The 20715-nt window shown below is 47.2% G+C and overlaps 1 protein-coding gene across 7 annotated transcripts in view; it reads right to left on the bottom strand.

Moving 5' to 3' along the window:
- osbpl8 (oxysterol binding protein-like 8) overlaps positions 1–20697 on the bottom strand; it is a 152150-nt gene extending 131453 nt beyond the window's left edge. For 2 of the 7 annotated variants that reach the window (XM_071332062.1, XM_071332067.1), the window contains exons 1-2: positions 20225–20697; positions 5099–5153 (exon numbers count right to left, since the gene is read on the bottom strand). The gene's annotated coding sequence lies outside the window, so the exon portion shown is untranslated. Of the gene's footprint in view, positions 1–5098; positions 5154–10151; positions 10291–20224 lie in introns of those variants that run through there. The other 5 variants (XM_071332065.1, XM_071332070.1, XM_071332069.1 and 2 more) reach the window with 4 other exon arrangements.
- Between the last annotated feature and the right edge of the window lie 18 nt (positions 20698–20715).

The following is a 20715-nucleotide window of genomic DNA, read 5'->3' as shown; positions in this document are numbered from 1 at the left end:
ACCACCTCTCTGGTTCAGATCTCTACTGACTGTCTGAACACCACCTCTCTGGTTCAGATCTCTACTGACTGACTGTCAGAACACCACCTCTCTGGTTCAGATCTCTACTGACTGTCTGTCAGAACACCACCTCTCTGGTTCAGATCTCTACTGACTGTCTGACAGAACACCACCTCTCTGGTTCAGATCTCTACTGACTGTCTGTCAGAACACCACCTCTCTGGTTCAGATCTCTACTGACTGTCTGACAGAACACCACCTCTCTGGTTCAGATCTCTACTGACTGTCTGTCAGAACACCACCTCTCTGGTTCAGATCTCTACTGACTGTCTGTCAGAACACCACCTCTCTGGTTCAGATCTCTACTGACTGTCTGTCAGAACACCACCTCTCTGGTTCAGATCTCTACTGACTGTCTGACAGAACACCACCTCTCTGGTTCAGATCTCTACTGACTGTCTGACAGAACACCACCTCTCTGGTTCAGATCTCTACTGACTGTCTGTCAGAACACCACCTCTCTGGTTCAGATCTCTACTGACTGTCTGTCAGAACACCACCTCTCTGGTTCAGATCTCTACTGACTGTCTGTCAGAACACCACCTCTCTGGTTCAGATCTCTACTGACTGTCTGTCAGAACACCACCTCTCTGGTTCAGATCTCTACTGACTGTCTGACAGAACACCACCTCTCTGGTTCAGATCTCTACTGACTGTCTGTCAGAACACCACCTCTCTGGTTCAGATCTCTACTGACTGTCTGACAGAACACCACCTCTCTGGTTCAGATCTCTACTGACTGTCTGTCAGAACACCACCTCTCTGGTTCAGATCTCTACTGACTGTCTGTCAGAACACCATCTCTCTGGTTCAGATCTCTACTGACTGTCTGACAGAACACCACCTCTCTGGTTCAGATCTCTACTGTCTGACAGAACACCACCTCTCTGGTTCAGATCTCTACTGACTGTCTGAACACCACCTCTCTGGTTCAGATCTCTACTGACTGTCTGAACACCACCTCTCTGGTTCAGATCTCTACTGACTGTCTGAACACCACCTCTCTGGTTCAGATCTCTACTGACTGACTGTCAGAACACCACCTCTCTGGTTCAGATCTCTACTGACTGTCTGAACACCACCTCTCTGGTTCAGATCTCTACTGACTGACTGTCAGAACACCACCTCTCTGGTTCAGATCTCTACTGACTGTCTGACAGAACACCACCTCTCTGGTTCAGATCTCTACTGACTGTCTGTCAGAACACCACCTCTCTGGTTCAGATCTCTACTGACTGTCTGTCTGAACACCACCTCTCTGGTTCAGATCTCTACTGACTGTCTGACAGAACACCACCTCTCTGGTTCAGATCTCTACTGACTGTCTGTCAGAACACCACCTCTCTGGTTCAGATCTCTACTGACTGTCTGTCAGAACACCACCTCTCTGGTTCAGATCTCTACTGACTGTCTGTCAGAACACCACCTCTCTGGTTCAGATCTCTACTGACTGTCTGTCAGAACACCACCTCTCTGGTTCAGATCTCTACTGACTGACAGAACACCACCTCTCTGGTTCAGATCTCTACTGACTGTCTGTCAGAACACCACCTCTCTGGTTCAGATCTCTACTGACTGTCAGAACACCACCTCTCTGGTTCAGATCTCTACTGACTGACAGAACACCACCTCTCTGGTTCAGATCTCTACTGACTGTCTGTCAGAACACCACCTCTCTGGTTCAGATCTCTACTGACTGTCTGTCAGAACACCACCTCTCTGGTTCAGATCTCTACTGACTGTCTGTCAGAACACCACCTCTCTGGTTCAGATCTCTACTGACTGTCTGACAGAACACCACCTCTCTGGTTCAGATCTCTACTGACTGTCTGTCAGAACACCACCTCTCTGGTTCAGATCTCTACTGACTGTCTGTCAGAACACCACCTCTCTGGTTCAGATCTCTACTGACTGACAGAACACCACCTCTCTGGTTCAGATCTCTACTGACTGTCTGTCAGAACACCACCTCTCTGGTTCAGATCTCTACTGACTGTCTGACAGAACACCACCTCTCTGGTTCAGATCTCTACTGACTGTCTGTCAGAACACCACCTCTCTGGTTCAGATCTCTACTGACTGTCAGAACACCACCTCTCTGGTTCAGATCTCTACTGACTGTCTGTCAGAACACCACCTCTCTGGTTCAGATCTCTACTGACTGTCTGTCAGAACACCACCTCTCTGGTTCAGATCTCTACTGACTGTCTGACAGAACACCACCTCTCTGGTTCAGATCTCTACTGACTGTCTGTCAGAACACCACCTCTCTGGTTCAGATCTCTACTGACTGTCTGTCAGAACACCACCTCTCTGGTTCAGATCTCTACTGACTGTCTGTCAGAACACCACCTCTCTGGTTCAGATCTCTACTGACTGTCTGTCAGAACACCACCTCTCTGGTTCAGATCTCTACTGACTGTCTGACAGAACACCACCTCTCTGGTTCAGATCTCTACTGACTGTCAGAACACCACCTCTCTGGTTCAGATCTCTACTGACTGTCTGACAGAACACCACCTCTCTGGTTCAGATCTCTACTGACTGTCTGTCAGAACACCACCTCTCTGGTTCAGATCTCTACTGACTGTCTGAACACCACCTCTCTGGTTCAGATCTCTACTGACTGACTGTCAGAACACCACCTCTCTGGTTCAGATCTCTACTGTCTGACAGAACACCACCTCTCTGGTTCAGATCTCTACTGACTGTCTGAACACCACCTCTCTGGTTCAGATCTCTACTGACTGACTGTCAGAACACCACCTCTCTGGTTCAGATCTCTACTGTCTGACAGAACACCACCTCTCTGGTTCAGATCTCTACTGACTGTCTGAACACCACCTCTCTGGTTCAGATCTCTACTGACTGACTGTCAGAACACCACCTCTCTGGTTCAGATCTCTACTGACTGACTGTCAGAACACCACCTCTCTGGTTCAGATCTCTACTGACTGTCTGACAGAACACCACCTCTCTGGTTCAGATCTCTACTGTCTGACAGAACACCACCTCTCTGGTTCAGATCTCTACTGACTGTCAGAACACCACCTCTCTGGTTCAGATCTCTACTGTCTGACAGAACACCACCTCTCTGGTTCAGATCTCTACTGACTGTCTGTCAGAACACCACCTCTCTGGTTCAGATCTCTACTGTCTGACAGAACACCACCTCTCTGGTTCAGATCTCTACTGACTGTCTGTCAGAACACCACCTCTCTGGTTCAGATCTCTACTGACTGTCTGACAGAACACCACCTCTCTGGTTCAGATCTCTACTGTCTGACAGAACACCACCTCTCTGGTTCAGATCTCTACTGACTGTCTGTCAGAACACCACCTCTCTGGTTCAGATCTCTACTGACTGTCTGACAGAACACCACCTCTCTGGTTCAGATCTCTACTGACTGTCTGACAGAACACCACCTCTCTGGTTCAGATCTCTACTGACTGTCTGACAGAACACCACCTCTCTGGTTCAGATCTCTACTGACTGTCTGACAGAACACCACCTCTCTGGTTCAGATCTCTACTGACTGTCTGACAGAACACCACCTCTCTGGTTCAGATCTCTACTGACTGTCTGACAGAACACCACCTCTCTGGTTCAGATCTCTACTGACTGTCTGTCAGAACACCACCTCTCTGGTTCAGATCTCTACTGACTGTCTGTCAGAACACCACCTCTCTGGTTCAGATCTCTACTGACTGTCTGACAGAACACCACCTCTCTGGTTCAGATCTCTACTGACTGTCTGACAGATGGAGCTTCAGGAAGAGAATACTGATGACTCAGGTCGCCCTGTGTCAAGGTAACTGTGCTTACTGACCTCCCAACCTTCATCTGACTGACAGAGAGACAATATGGTATGGCTACCAGAGAATGAGAGAGACAGAGCGAGAGAGACAGAGCGCGAGAGAGACAGAGCGCGAGAGAGACAGAGCGCGAGAGAGACAGAGCGCGAGACACAGAGCGCGAGACACAGAGCGCGAGACACAGAGCGCGAGAGAGAGAGACAGAGCAAGAGAGAGAAACAGAGAGCTGGAAGTGATAGAGACACCATGATCCAGCAGGGCATGATGCTAGCCTGAGATAACTTCAGAGAGGCCACTTCAGAGTGGGCAGCACCGGTCTCTGTCTGTCTGTGTACCAGTCCTGTTGTAAAATCTGATCTGACGAGTCTCCGGCTCTGTATCGCTATAGAGACATGCTAAACCTACTGTAGCACCCACTCTCTCCTACACACCTTACCATGCATGCAGTACGAGATCACATAACACACACTCTCTCTCACACAGCTTACCATGCATGCAGTACGAGATCACATATAACACACACTCTCTCTCACACAGCTTACCATGCATGCAGTACGAGATCACATATAACACACACTCTCTCCTACACACCTTAACATGCATGCAGTACGAGATCACATATAACACACACCCGCTCTCTCCCACACACCTTAACATGCATGCAGCACGAGATCACATATAACACACACTCTCTCTCACACAGCTTACCATGCATGCAGTACGAGATCACATATAACACACTCTCTCTCTCTCCCACACAGCTTAACATGCATGCAGTACGAGATCACATATAACACACTCTCTCTCTCTCCCACACACCTTAACATGCATGCAGTACGAGATCACATATAACACACTCTCTCTCTCTCACACACCTTAACATGCATGCAGTACGAGATCACATATAACACTCTCTCTCTCACACACCTTAACATGCATGCAGTACGAGATCACATATAACACACTCTCTTTAACATGCATGCAGTACGAGATCACATATAACACTCTCTCTCACACACACACACAACACATCCCACAGACGCGCTTACAGACACATCACCTACACACACGCACACAAATGCACACATGCCCGCAGACACACGTGCACGCAAACACACACGCACGCAGACACACAGTCACGTGTGGAGCTCCATACCCATTTACCAAAAGCAGCGGAGCATCCTCAAGCAGACAGGCGAGCGGTGACAAATATAGGACCTACCTCATGCAGCTGGTGCAGCAGAAAGCAGTCTCCTCACGACAACACCACAGCCAGCCTGAGAGAGAAGACAAGGCAGGGAGGGAGACATGATGACATCACAGTGTGTATATCCCCTCCCCTCGTAATACAGCCCGGTGGAACATACGTTTCAGTCCATCACAGACGGAGTGTCCTAGTCGCGTGTGTGCGTGAGATTGCGCGCGTGGTTCTACAAGTGTGTGTGGGTTCTACAGTTTTTAATCTCCTCCGTGTCAGTGGGCTCAATGAGGCGTGTCCTTTGGCCCACCTCCAGAACCCATTCCTTAATCCCGTTGGACAGGCTTTAGTCGCTGGGCCAATTAACATGTCCATCTGGGGGTCACGCTGGACCACAGAGACATACTGGTCTTGGGAGGAGAGGAACAGAGTGCTATGAGACTTGTGTCGGCTACACTGTGAAAGAGAAGATATTGAGATAACACCAGATGGTGTACAGCATGACATAAGGTGACAGGGGCCAGGACCCAAACACAAACCAGAGGGTTCATTTGATGGAGCCCAGGGACCAAACATAAACCACAGACGGTTAATCTGATGGAGCCCAGGAATCCAAACACAAACCACAGAGGGTTAATCTGATGGAGCCCAGGGCCCAAACACAAACCACAGAGGGTTAATCTGATGGAGCCCAGGGCCCAAACACAAACCACACAGGGTTAATCTGATGGAGCCCAGGGCCCAAACACAAACCACACAGGGTTAATCTGATGGAGCCCAGGGCCCAAACACAAACCACAGAGGGTTAATCTGATGGAGCCCAGGGCCCAAACACAAACCACAGAGGGTTAATCTGATAGAGCCCAGGGCCCAAACACAAACCACAGAGGGTTATGGAGCCCAGGGCCCAAACACAAACCACAGAGGGTTAATCTGATGGAGCCCAGGGCCCAAACACAAACCACAGAGGGTAAATCTGATAGAGCCCAGGGCCCAAACACAAACCACAGAGGGTTAATCTGATGGAGCCCAGGGCCCAAACACAAACCACAGAGGGTTAATCTGATGGAGCCCAGGGCCCAAACATAAACCACAGAGCGATCTGATGGAGCCCAGGGCCCAAACATAAACCCCAGAGGGTTAATCTGATAGCGCCCAGGGCCCAAACACAAACCAAAGAGCGATCTGATAGAGCGATATCTTCAAAGTGAAGTTGACCCTAGACCAGGGTTCCCCACTGCCGACATCATTTGACCCCCCAAATTTTCGGAGAAAAAAACATATATTTTGGGGAATTTTCATTGTCGGACATAAAAGACTAAAAATACCAGGAAATCAGTTCCAAGTGATTTTAATTTAGAAAATCTGCTCCCAAGTATCCAATCCAAAAGACACCCTATTCCCTATATAGTGCACTACTTTTGACCAGGGCCCTATGGGGCACGATATAGGGGATAGGGTGCCTTTTGGGATGCACACCTCCCCATTCCACCCTCTGCTGGCTTCGCTAATTGATTACACACTTCCATAAAACTGCCAAGTGGCAGCTGAGCTGCAAGAGCATGACTATAGGAAATACAGGCTGCCTACTGTAATCGTACCCCATCACCTGCGTTGTGTGGAGTCGTGTCTATAGGAAATACAGGCTGCCTACTGTAATCGTACCCCATCATCGGCGTTGTGTGGAGTCATGTCTATAGGAAATACAGGCTGCCTACTGTAATCGTACCCCATCACCTGCGTTGTGTGGAGTCATGTCTATAGGAAATACAGGCTGCCTACTGTAATCGTACCCTATCACCTGCGTTGTGTGGAGTCATGTCTATAGGAAATACAGGCTGCCTACTGTAATCGTTCCCCATCACCTGCGTTGTGTGGAGTCATGTCTATAGGAAATACAGGCTGTCTACTGTAATCGTACCCCATCACCTGTGTTGTGTGGAGTCATGTCTATAGGAAATACAGGCTGCCTACTGTAATCGTACCCCATCACCTGTGTTGTGTGGAGTCATGTCTATAGGAAATACAGGCTGCCTACTGTAATCGTACCCCATCACCTGCGTTGTGTGGAGTCATGTCTATAGGAAATACAGGCTGCCTACTGTAATCGTACCCCATCACCTGCGTTGTGTGGAGTCATGTCTATAGGAAATACAGGCTGCCTACTGTAATCGTACCCCATCACCTGCGTTGTGTGGAGTCATGTCTATAGGAAATACAGGTTGCCTACTGTAATCGTACCCCATCACCTGTGTTGTGTGGAGTCATGTCTATAGGAAATACAGGCTGCCTACTGTAATCGTACCCTATCACCTGCGTTGTGTGGAGTCATGTCTATAGGAAATACAGGCTGCCTACTGTAATCGTACCCTATCACCTGCGTTGTGTGGAGTCATGTCTATAGGAAATACAGGCTGCCTACTGTAATCGTACCCTATCACCTGCGTTGTGTGGAGTCATGTCTATAGGAAATACAGGCTGCCTACTGTAATCGTACCCCATCACCTGCGTTGTGTGGAGTCATGTCTATAGGAAATACAGGCTGCCTACTGTAATCGTACCCCATCACCTGCGTTGTGTGGAGTCGTGTCTATAGGAAATACAGGCTGCCTACTGTAATCGTACCCCATCATCGGCGTTGTGTGGAGTCATGTCTATAGGAAATACAGGCTGCCTACTGTAATCGTACCCCATCACCTGCGTTGTGTGGAGTCATGTCTATAGGAAATACAGGCTGCCTACTGTAATCGTACCCTATCACCTGCGTTGTGTGGAGTCATGTCTATAGGAAATACAGGCTGCCTACTGTAATCGTTCCCCATCACCTGCGTTGTGTGGAGTCATGTCTATAGGAAATACAGGCTGTCTACTGTAATCGTACCCCATCACCTGTGTTGTGTGGAGTCATGTCTATAGGAAATACAGGCTGCCTACTGTAATCGTACCCCATCACCTGTGTTGTGTGGAGTCATGTCTATAGGAAATACAGGCTGCCTACTGTAATCGTACCCCATCACCTGTGTTGTGTGGAGTCATGTCTATAGGAAATACAGGCTGCCTACTGTAATCGTACCCCATCACCTGCGTTGTGTGGAGTCATGTCTATAGGAAATACAGGCTGCCTACTGTAATCGTACCCCATCACCTGCGTTGTGTGGAGTCATGTCTATAGGAAATACAGGCTGCCTACTGTAATCGTACCCCATCACCTGCGTTGTGTGGAGTCATGTCTATAGGAAATACAGGTTGCCTACTGTAATCGTACCCCATCACCTGTGTTGTGTGGAGTCATGTCTATAGGAAATACAGGCTGCCTACTGTAATCGTACCCCATCACCTGCGTTGTGTGGAGTCGTGTCTATAGGAAATACAGGCTGCCTACTGTAATCGTACCCCATCATCGGCGTTGTGTGGAGTCATGTCTATAGGAAATACAGGCTGTCTACTGTAATCGTACCCCATCACCTGTGTTGTGTGGAGTCATGTCTATAGGAAATACAGGCTGCCTACTGTAATCGTACCCCATCACCTGTGTTGTGTGGAGTCATGTCTATAGGAAATACAGGCTGCCTACTGTAATCGTACCCCATCACCTGTGTTGTGTGGAGTCATGTCTATAGGAAATACAGGCTGCCTACTGTAATCGTACCCCATCACCTGCGTTGTGTGGAGTCATGTCTATAGGAAATACAGGCTGCCTACTGTAATCGTACCCCATCACCTGCGTTGTGTGGAGTCATGTCTATAGGAAATACAGGCTGCCTACTGTAATCGTACCCCATCACCTGCGTTGTGTGGAGTCATGTCTATAGGAAATACAGGTTGCCTACTGTAATCGTACCCCATCACCTGTGTTGTGTGGAGTCATGTCTATAGGAAATACAGGCTGCCTACTGTAATTGTTCCCCATCACCTGCGTTGTGTGGAGTCATGTCTATAGGAAATACAGGCTGCCTACTGTAATCGTACCCTATCACCTGCGTTGTGTGGAGTCATGTCTATAGGAAATACAGGCTGCCTACTGTAATCGTACCCTATCACCTGCGTTGTGTGGAGTCATGTCTATAGGAAATACAGGCTGCCTACTGTAATCGTACCCCATCACCTGCGTTGTGTGGAGTCATGTCTATAGGAAATACAGGCTGCCTACTGTAATCGTACCCCATCACCTGTGTTGTGTGGAGTCATGTCTATAGGAAATACAGGCTGTCTACTGTAATCGTACCCTATCACCTGCGTTGTGTGGAGTCATGTCTATAGGAAATACAGGCTGCCTACTGTAATCGTACCCTATCACCTGCGTTGTGTGGAGTCATGTCTATAGGAAATACAGACTGCCTACTGTAATCGTACCCCATCACCTGCGTTGTGTGGAGTCATGTCTATAGGAAATACAGGCTGCCTACTGTAATCGTACCCTATCACCTGCGTTGTGTGGAGTGGAGTGTGTATGTGTATGTGTATGTGTATGTGTATGTGTGTGTGAAGAGCACAGTTCCACAGGCCAGACTAACCTAGTTATTGGTGTTAGCCCACAAGGTGAGCGGAGGCTCTTGCTCTCAGACGGTAATAAATAAGCACACTGGCCATTACTATCAGTCAGACATTAAGTGGAATATTCCCACCTCCTGTTCATTGGACGTTTCAATGTTGCTATGGTAGTCATAAAGCAACAGCTAGGCCTATAACCTGGGGGAAGGGAAATGCACTTCCACACTGACACCCTGCAGAAGCTGCTGTTTCCAGAGAACTGCACCAGTACAAACCTGACTGCCTACAGAAACCCTCCACTGAGACCTGATAGTGACAAACTCAATAAACACTAAATGCATCAATTAATACGATTTTGTTCGCCTAATTTATAAATTGTCGTTCTTCTTTGGAATCTTCTTCATATTTATATTATTTACACTTTTCAAAAGCAAAACAGTAAATTCTAAAACTACTAAGAACACCCGCTGAGGCAGAAGTCCTGTACAGCCTCCACCAACACAAACGTAATCCACAGGGGTAGTTGTCTGGAGGAAGCCATTAGGACTGAGGTTTACCTTCAGGTCACCTAGACCTCTCCTCTTACCAGCTCAGTCTCCCCTTCTCTGCCAAACGATGTCCTCATGCGGGCAGACTGGTGGGTGCTGCTGTAGCTAGTAGAAGTAGGATCAGGGTTGAGTCAGTCTCCTGGTTAGCCCGGCAAGCACTGGCGACTCGGGCGTGACTGAAACATCAGAGCACGGTCGGTCAGGTGACATAAGAGTTCCGGGGTACGTCACAGCGTCACTCTCACTATGTTCCCAGGGACGGTCCGGGGTTTAGCCCGAGACGGATTAGCCTAACAGGGGTTACGTTCCAAACCGTTCCCGCGGCGATGCCTCAACGCCCAGGGACACTTTCCATGAGGCAACTCTAACTGTCGAGGGACCAAGCGGTGCTGTTTTCAGTGTTGTTGTTGGTTGGTATCAACGTGTACTCAATCACCGCCCAGGGCTAAAAGGGAGTGGTGGCGGCGCTGGAGAAGTTAAAGAACTCATTTGTTTCAGACTTTTCACACGGTGTCCAACAATGGGAGGAACAATGTGTTTCACAAGAGCAGACTACAGATGAAGAGAGGGTGACTGTAATGAAGGCACAGTCAGTGCAAATCCCATTTAGTTTTTGCTGGGCTTTTTAAATACGTTTACTGTGGTAAACACATTACCATCTGTTCAGTCTCCCGGCAACAGAGCCACTTCGCCACCTTTCACCTTAAGCTTTTTCTATAAAACGTGATAACAGCTTATTTCAGACCAACAAAGGCCAGAGAAATGATGAAGCAACAGTGAAACATCTTGATGGGTTTTTTCCACTGTGAGGAAAGCACAGCTTCAAATCGGGCGACGCCCATAAATTTCTACTCAGTGATTCAAGAGCAACAAAGCTTGACTTAATTTAATAAAACAGCTAAGTAATTAAATTAGGGTCAATCGAGAGAGCAGTGGGCACGAACGCCAGTCCCCACTGGTCTCTGAACTGAGCTTCCTGAACAGAGCTTCCTGAGCCAGGTGCAAATGAAGCTTTAGATGGCCGAGGATAATTTGTCCCCAGAAAACAGAGCTGCTGCTGGCTTTTATTATCTTATCAGTCGGTTTAAGAGCAACAAGACACTCCTCCTACATTCACTGCAGGGAAATTCCAAGGTAACGGAATTATGCTGAAACTGAGTTGACACTTTAAAATGTTTGCCAAACAACTGACTTCAAAGTCTAACAAACCATAGAACACTCCTCTATACATCATGACTACTTTGAACAATTTACACAGTACATTTAAAAACAAAACATTCACTGTAATAACTGTGCAGACGGTAAAATCTCCCTCTTCTGTTACCACACTTTGTATCTGCAGTTTGCTGTAAATGTGTGTTTATAAAATGTTCTGTGGAAAGTCCTTGTGCATATGGTTTGTTAAACTTTGAAATCAATGGTTTTGGTTTGGTATAGATTTTAAAGTGAAAAATCTGAGTCACAGTATAATTCTGTTAGCGTGGAATAGCCGTGCACGAAACTCATTCAATCTCTGATTCCTAAAGCTGAGACTTGGCTGAGTTTCCAATTAGAGGGGGGCTTTTAAGAACCTGCCGAAGTCAGAAAAGAAGTGAAATCCTACAAAGGAGAATGCTATCAGCCCGCTGGGTCTTTGTGTTCACTCCATTCACAAAGCCTGGCGCAGAAGAAAGGGGTTTGCTTCACTAGCGTAGCAGTCAAAGCAGTGAAGCCATAGTTACAGAATACAGAAGTAGCCTCGTTGTCCCACCCAGTGACAAATCCTTTCTATAGTGAGGTAAGCCCACAATCATCTCTCCCAGGCTTTTAGGGTCGGTCTGATGTTGCTGCTGTAGCAGTGCTGTCAGTCAAACATCTAGCTAACCTATAGAATATATTATCTTTGTACTCCTCATTCCTTTTTCCTATACTGCATTGCTCCAGTGATTAAAACTATATACACTCCATGTTGACAGGGTTCACTGGGCCACACCTATGATGTCACAACCGGTGTGTAGGCCCTAAAGCGGGGTTATATTTAGCTCCATAATCCTGTCTGTGCAACACGGAGGCCCGACGTAATAATGGTTTAGGGTGGACGAGGGAACCCTGCCTCGGAGCAGTATTTCAGGCAGCTGAGAATGCCAGCTATGCAGGGGAGTCGGACTACTGGGTCACTGCGCTGCAGAGACGCCACGCCCCACGGGCCTCGTCATGATCCCGTCCTTCTGGAGCTCTGGGGAAGACCGTCCTGAAATGTCTCCTTCATCCAAGACAATGGCCTTCAAAAAGTGCTTCAACTAGATGAACTTTGACCTGTAGTTTCTATATATAAACACAGTCTACAATCCGTTTCAGTGGGTTTCTTTCTTGGTCTTGGTAGGATCAGCGCTAATGGGATGGAAACAAGAGTCCAGACTATTCCAGACACAATCCTCCAACTTTTTACGAGACGGGAGGAGGGTTTTTACGAGACGGGAGGAGGGTTTTTACGAGACGGGAGGAGGGTTTTTACGAGACGGGAGGAAGGTTTTTACGAGACGGGAGGAGGGTTTTTACGAGACGGGAGGAGGGTTTTTACGAGACGGGAGGAGGGTTTTTACGAGACGGGAGGAGGGTTTTTATGAGACAGGAGCAGGTTTTTACGAGACGGGAGCAGGTTTTTACGAGACGGGAGGAGGGTTTTTATGAGACGGGAGCGGGTTTTTACGAGACAGGAGCAGGTTTTTACGAGACAGGAGGGTTTTTACGAGACGGGAGGAGGGTTTTTACGAGACGGGAGGAGGGTTTTTACGAGACGGGAGGAGGGTTTTTACGAGACGGGAGGAGGGTTTTTATGAGACGGGAGCGGGTTTTTACGAGACAGGAGCAGGTTTTTACGAGACAGGAGCGGGTTTTTACGAGACAGGAGTGGGTTTTGAAAGTCACAGCTAATCCGGGGGCTTTATGCAACAAATCAGCTCATTTCAAAGAGGTGTAAAATGCATTAAAAACCAGTTCAACACTGTAAAACAGCTCAGCCCGCTCTAACACACAGACTATGAATGACACTATTCAATACATCTAGTGAAGCGTAGCATTTAGCAGTGTTGGAACACAAAGACTTACAGCACAATTCACAAATATCTTGGGATAAAGGAAACTTGCTAACAACACATTTTGACTGTAAAGGGAGAAAACTATAATTGCTTTAGTCATTAGTCTCTCTTAATGTCAACGTCAGCGTCAGCTGTCAAGGTGAAGAGGGAAAAGAACAGACTGAGTCTCTGTGTTCTCACATGCTTTATAAGCCTCTAGCTAATAGGCAACTGTGCTAGCTGTCATTGACGTGTAGTGAAGGTAGTTAGAAAGGGAAGGGAAAGAGGGATACCTAGTCAGCTGTACAACTGAAGGCCTTCAACTGAAATGTGTCTTCCGCATTTAACCCAGAAGATGTAGTATTTCATTCAGCATCTCTAATGGACTAAAGCGTAATGTGAGAAAGGATGACATTGAGAGTGTGTTATTACTTTATGAATCATGAGGCGCTAGACGTCATGAGGCCTCTCCACTAGGCCTCTTCACTCGGCCCCGACACAGGACTCTCCACTCGGCCCCGACACAGGACTCTCCACTCGGCCCCGACACAGGACTCCCCACTCGGCCCCGACACAGGACTCTCCACTCGGCCCCGACACAGGACTCCCCACTCGGCCCCGACACAGGACTCCCCACTCGGCCCCGACACAGGACTCCCCACTCGGCCCCGACACAGGACTCCCCACTCGGCCCCGACACAGGACTCTCCACTCGGCCCCGACACAGGACTCTCCACTCGGCCCCGACACAGGACTCTCCACTCGGCCCCGACACAGGACTCTCCACTCGGCCCCGACACAGGACTCTCCACTCGGCCCCGACACAGGACTCTCCACTCGGCCCCGACACAGGACTCCCCACTCGGCCCCGACACAGGACTCCCCACTCGGCCCCGACACAGGACTCCCCACTAGGCCCCGACACAGGACTCCCCACTAGGCCCCGACACAGGACTCCCCACTAGGCCCCGACACAGGACTCCCCACTAGGCCCCGACACAGGACTCCCCACTAGGCCCCGACACAGGACTCCCCACTAGGCCCCGACACAGGACTCTCCACTAGGCCCCGACACAGGACTCTCCACTAGGCCCCGACACAGGACTCTCCACTAGGCCTCGACACAGGACTCTCCACTAGGCCTCGACACAGGACTCTCCACTAGGCCCCGACACAGGACTCTCCACTAGGCCCCGACACAGGACTCTCCACTAGGACCCGACACAGGACTCTCCACTAGGACCCGACACAGGACTCTCCACTAGGCCCCGACACAGGACTCTCCACTAGGCCCCTACACAGCAGGGTACAGTCACCAAAAGCCGCTCCATGTTCCCAAGAACAGTTAAAGGAACCATCTGTGGTTGCAGCACTGTCCCTCCGGGGAACAGTCACTTGGGTGCACAATCCTGATGAGGTTTTCCTTCATATCTAATTATATATAAGGTCGAGCCCTGAGGATGACTAGCTGGGCCAATGATCTCCAAGGGCCAGGCGTAGCCCTTGTCTATAGTGAATCCTCAACCTGCGCGTGTGTGTGTGTGTGTGTGTGTGTGTGTGTGTGTGTGTGTGTGTGTGTCTACACAGCTGGGGGGGGGGGGGTGTTAAGCAGGTGTTAATTAAACTTCTGTACTTTGGGTTTGTTTGAACTCCAGGTGCAAATTGTAATTCGTTCAGGTAAGAAAGCAGACGGGTTGAAAGATTTTTCAAAGCCAGTCACACAGTATTACGATATTCCTACTAAAGTAAGACTTGTGCATTGCATCAGTGATGATTTGAAGTCCATTTTGACTTGAGTGCAACATCAGCCTCCAGCAGTGACAAGGCTACTGGTGGCTGTGGCTATTGAAAGCCCTTCAGATCCCAGGCACAGGAGAAAGCCTGAGACAACCATTACACTGAACCAGCTATTTGTCTACATAGCACTCAGTCACCCAAATCACAGGCCAGACTCGACCCAGTCCATCCATTACACTCTGCAGTGGTGTCGTTTCCATGACCATCAGCCTCCAGGGTGTGTGTGACTCAGCATTAGAGCTCTGTTACCAAGGCTGGGCTTCAACCCTGGCAGGAAGCAATATCAACACAGCCTACAGATACTGAGTGTGGACGTTTTAAATGTCCTCTGCATTTAGGCCTAGTGTCTTAATATTACAATGAACAGAAGATCATTACAAGCAACGTGGATTCATGTGGACAGACTAGAAGAGACATTATTTCATATGGAATTATTGGAAAAGTTAAACATTGGTACTGTACCCCCTCTTATTTCTGTTAAAACTGCATTGTTGGTTAAGGGCTTGTAACTAAGCATTTCACTGTGACAAATACAATTGTATTTGATTTGATTATGTCTTTAGCAGGATACTGTACTGTATGTCATATCAGTGGGTGCCTGTCACATAGGACATAGGATGTTTTTTAAACCAAAATTATTAGTCTATTCACTCATTTCTATGGCCTTTGAATCCAGCGAACTCCAGAAAGCCATGTGATTTGACAGTCTTAAAAGGTGCAATATGCAGAAACAGCTCCGCCATTTCTTGGTTACTAAAATTTGAATAGTTTGCCTAATTTCAGCAGCTTTAAAGGGATACTTTGGAATTTTGGCAACGCCTTTATCTATTTCACCAGAGTACGATGAACTTGTGGATACCATTTTTGTGTCTCTGCGTCCATTATGAAGGAAGTTAGAGGTAGTTTCGAGAGCCAATGCTAACTTGCGTTAGCGTAATGACAAAGTCTATCAGACACGTTAGACTTCCAGTCATTGCGTTAGCAATTGCGCTAGCACTAGTTAGCAACTGCCTTCAAACTGCACGCAGAAACATAAAAACGGTATCCAACAAAATCCTGAAGTATCCCTTTCAAGAGATAAGTCATGACTGGTTCCAAGCAGGCAATCTCCTCCAGCAGTAATGTGAAGGACATCTGTCTGACTCTGAAAACATTAGGCAGCTATTCCAGTCATCCTCGGGAAGAAAAACATTGTTTATCATTGGGTGAGTGCGGTCCTCTGTTATAAGTCAATGATACAAGCAGTGAGGTTATGCCCAGGGCATCCATCACCGTGGAGACCAGTGAGGAGATCAGTAACAGTGACTGGGGAGAGGAGACTTCCCTCTGTGTGTTGTGTGGCCAGCAGTCTCACAGAGTGAGAGTAAACACAAGGTCACCTGAGCAACCAACCCCCAAGGTGTTGTCTGACTCCCTGTTCCCAACCTGTATAGATTCTCCCCCCTTGAAAAAGACAACATGCGTCCTCTGTCACCTTTGATGTCTGCCGGCCTCTGTCTCACTTCACAGCCCAGGCTGGTGTAGATATCTCAGCCTTAACGCCTACTGGCATTCCAATAGGTGATAGCAGCACCATGGTAAACAATGTGAACATTGCTCCCTGACAAGGCCAGCTACTGTTTAGGTCATAGTGCACTTCCTCTCCAAAACACAAAACCTTGCGTATTTGTGTCAGATACCATTTATGTTACGTATTCTGTCCACGAGAGTTTATAGCGCACTAGGCAAACAAGGTTGAATTACTATAGCAACATCTCTAAAAAATATTCTGACCAAGATACTTCGCAATAGCAATTAGCCTACAGTAGCCTAGCTAAACTTACCTTTACCTTGTCAACTAATACGACTCTGTAGAAATACATAGTAGAAAAAAGACTGAGATCATTCACATGTAATCAAACAGACTCTGTTCAATGTTAAAATAAATGTTATTCATGTGTAATTGTTACCAGATCATTGGACTTTAAAGCCTGTGTAAACTGTCTGTCCTTCTGGTTTGTTCTCTGATTTGATTCCATTCCACTACACTGTCGCGTGGCGCTACGTGTTGGCATTAAGAATGTATTTCATTAACATGGCTGGCTAACACCCTCATTTTGTCTGAGCATGAATAATCTTGCTCCCGAATGTAATTGTGATGTCTGGAGGCCTGCCTTCTACTGCCATAAATAAACATTAAAAAAGCTATGCATTCAAATGACCGAGAGCATTAAATGACCCAGCACACAATGACATTACTCTTATGATAGGAAATCTCTCTGAGCAACGACACAGCTACACACCACAACCAGTAAACCTGATCATGTGCAGTATACTGAAACGAGAGTGGGAATAAAGCACAGCAAGCTCGACAGCATGTCAGCATCCTATCTTAACAGGTATATAAAAAGGCCTACGTGGAAATTGATCAAGACACGCCACAGATATCCCAGAGCTGAGCGACAGTACACTGGCCACGAGCTGCAGGCCTAGTTTGAGGGGCGAATGGAAACTATATTTGGCAGGCAAATGACCTGCAAGGCCTTGGAGGCCAGAGCCTGTGACCGAGGGTGTAGTCTACACCTCATCACTCACATGACGAATGTTTCCTCTCTGGGTGAGATGATGATTACCCTACATTGACATGCAAATCTGTCAAGAATGGAAAACATGGAAATATGTGGTCCCCAATTTAGGCTAGGCTACCAGTCCACTCAGCCTGAATCCTTAGAGAGTCCCAATTTAGGCTACCAGTCCACTCAGCCTGAATCCTTAGGGAGTCCCAGTCTAGGCTAGGATACCAGTCCACTCAGCCTGAATCCTTAGGGAGTCCCAGTCTAGGCTAGGCTACCAGTCCACTTAGCCTGAATCCTTAGGGAGTCCCAGTCTAGGCTAGGCTACCAGTCCACTTAGCCTGAATCCTTAGGGAGTCCCAGTCTAGGCTAGACTACCAGTCCACTCAGCCTGAATCCTTAGGGAGTCCCAGTCTAGGCTAGGATACCAGTCCACTCAGCCTGAATCCTTAGGGAGTCCCAGTCTAGGCTAGGCTACCAGTCCACTTAGCCTGAATCCTTAGGGAGTCCCAGTCTAGGCTAGACTACCAGTCCACTCAGCCTGAATCCTTAGGGAGTCCCAGTCTAGGCTAGGCTACCAGTCCACTCAGCCTGAATCCTTAGGGAGTCCCAGTCTAGGCTAGGCTACCAGTCCACTCAGCCTGAATCCTTAGGAGTAGTCTAGTATTTGCCTCAAATCTTTAGGAGGTGATAGTACTTTGATAGAGCGCTTTATAATAGTACAGTTGAACCTCAATATATCCTCTAACAACAAAGGTATATTTCTTATTGGTTGATTTTCAAGGAAGGGCTAGATCATCTTTGACAACTAGACTGATGGGAAATCATTTCAACCGCTTTTCTGAACCAGTGCTAGACTTGGGCCGGAGCACCGACGCCTCAATGTATCTACTGCTGCAGTTCCTGTTCCTCTTCTAGAATATTCACTCAAAAGTATCGTGGAGCTCCTGCACCTAAATAGAAACAGTATCGGCAACCAAAATAAATACCGGCACCTATTTCAGTCCAAGTCAACCACAGAGTATAACCCTGGTTTTAGTCGGCTAACTATACTGTACCTTCAGTTTGTCTGGTGATGTCTGGTGATGTATGGTGATGATGCCTTCAGTGTGCCGTTATGAAAAGAGGGTGCAGAACATGTTATTGTAGAGCTGTGTCTCATGGTGGGGTGTCATGTTACTGAGCTCTTCGTATCAAGTGAGAGTTGTAACCTAATATCTGATCATGCCTGGGCCTGCTGACATAACCCCACCGCAGGATCTCAGTGTAACGTGAAGTCAGCTCAGGGTTGATGTTTTGGACAGCTTTCACAGCACAACATTGGCTAACAAACAAGAACCAAGCCCTGTGACTTGTATTTCCATATCTCATCATGTTTTAACTGAAGGTGCAAAATATAAATTGCAGACATTTTGTAAAATGTTTCCGTGTTTGTTTCCCAGTCGGTGTACATTTGCATCTAAATGGAGATGCATTCAGTTGTACAGCTGACTAAGGGTATCCCCCTTTCCTTAAATGGAGATGCATTCAGTTGTACAGCTGACTAGGTATCCCCCTTTCCTTAAATGGAGATGCATTCAGTATACAGCTGACTAGGTATCCCCCTTTCCTTAAATGGAGATGCATTCAGTTGTACAGCTGACTAGGTATCCCCCTTTCCTTAAATGGAGATGCATTCAGTTGTACAGCTGACTAGGTATCCCCTTTCCTTAAATGGAGATGCATTCAGTTGTATAGCTGACTAGGTATCCCCCTTTCCTTAAATGGAGATGCATTCAGTTGTACAGCTGACTAGATATCCCCCTTTCCTTGAATGGTGATGCATTCAGTTGTACAGCTGACTAGGTATCCCCCTTTCCTAAAATGGAGATGCATTCAGTTGTACAGCTGACTAGGTATCCCCCTTTCCTTAAATGGAGATGCATTCAGTTGTACAGCTGACTAGGTATCCCCCTTTCCTTAAATGGAGATGCATTCAGTTGTACAGCTGACTAGGTATCCCCCTTTCCTTAAATGGAGATGCATTCAGTTGTACAGCTAACTAGGTATCCCCCTTTCCTTAAATGGAGAGCAATTATATCATTTCCCTCCCAATGCTTCAGGCACTGCATTCAAAAGATAACAGCAAAATATATATATATATTTTTTTTTACAAAGTCAAGAGTATCAACTAGGCTATATCTACTGTAGTCATGCTGATCATGCACGGCTGCATTCGGATTGCCCTGTCATCTAGCTAATACAAATGTATGATGCCTTGACATAGCCATCTAGCCTGCGATTGAAATACTCGGGGGGCATCATCGATTCCGTTGCCATTTACATGTAACGTTATCAGATGAAAAACAAGTGAGCTGGTTGGATCCTGTTCATTGCCCTATCATCTATTACATAACCCCCACCAGGCTAGCTAAATAATGAAGTCAGTTAGCATTCTAGCTAGCTAGCTAGCCAGGATAATTTCGAGTTGGTAACATTGTCGTTGATAAGCATACAGTTAACAACTCCATAGCCAACATTGATGTCAACAACTATATCTAACTTGCTAACTAACTATCTGGCTGGTGTGGGTTAGCACCCAAGCAGAACAGAGCGGACCCATTCAATTTTGTCGCATTCAGAATTGTCACCCTCCGATCCGTGTCTCTTTTCACACTCGCATAATTAACATCCATAACAAGGCAACGTTAGCTCTCCAGTCCTTACCTTGTTTGGTTCAGTTGGCTTATCTGGTACCATCCACTGTTAGTTAGACTGTTGCAACTTGCTTATGATGTAATGCTTTTTTTTCGTTCGCTAGCTAGGAAGAACTGCAGAAATAGCTAACGTTAGCTTACACACTCCATCATTCCACACTCGATAAGGAGTCAGGACAGCTGCCTGCTATCACAGGTTAACAACATATACATATGGTTTTCTAGAAAATTGCTTAATTAGTTGATGTAACGGATCAGTTTCTAAAACTGATTTTTTACATGTATTTTAAAGTCTATATAAAAGCTCTGAAATCCTGTTCGTAGCCTTCCTTCTTGTGAGTGCGAATGTTGAATCAGTGATTAACTGAGACGCCTGTAATCCGGTGATTATCGTTCGACTACTTTTGCTTGATGCTCGGCAGTCTGCACAACTAGTAATGTCATGTTTTAAATGATAAATAAATTGTCCATAAACAAATAACGAATATGTTGTGGGCCACA

Source organism: Salvelinus alpinus, chromosome 11 (genome assembly GCF_045679555.1).
Source record: "Salvelinus alpinus chromosome 11, SLU_Salpinus.1, whole genome shotgun sequence".
NCBI classification, from domain to species: domain Eukaryota; kingdom Metazoa; phylum Chordata; class Actinopteri; order Salmoniformes; family Salmonidae; genus Salvelinus; species Salvelinus alpinus.
This window is presented reverse-complemented; position numbering and strand designations above follow the sequence as displayed.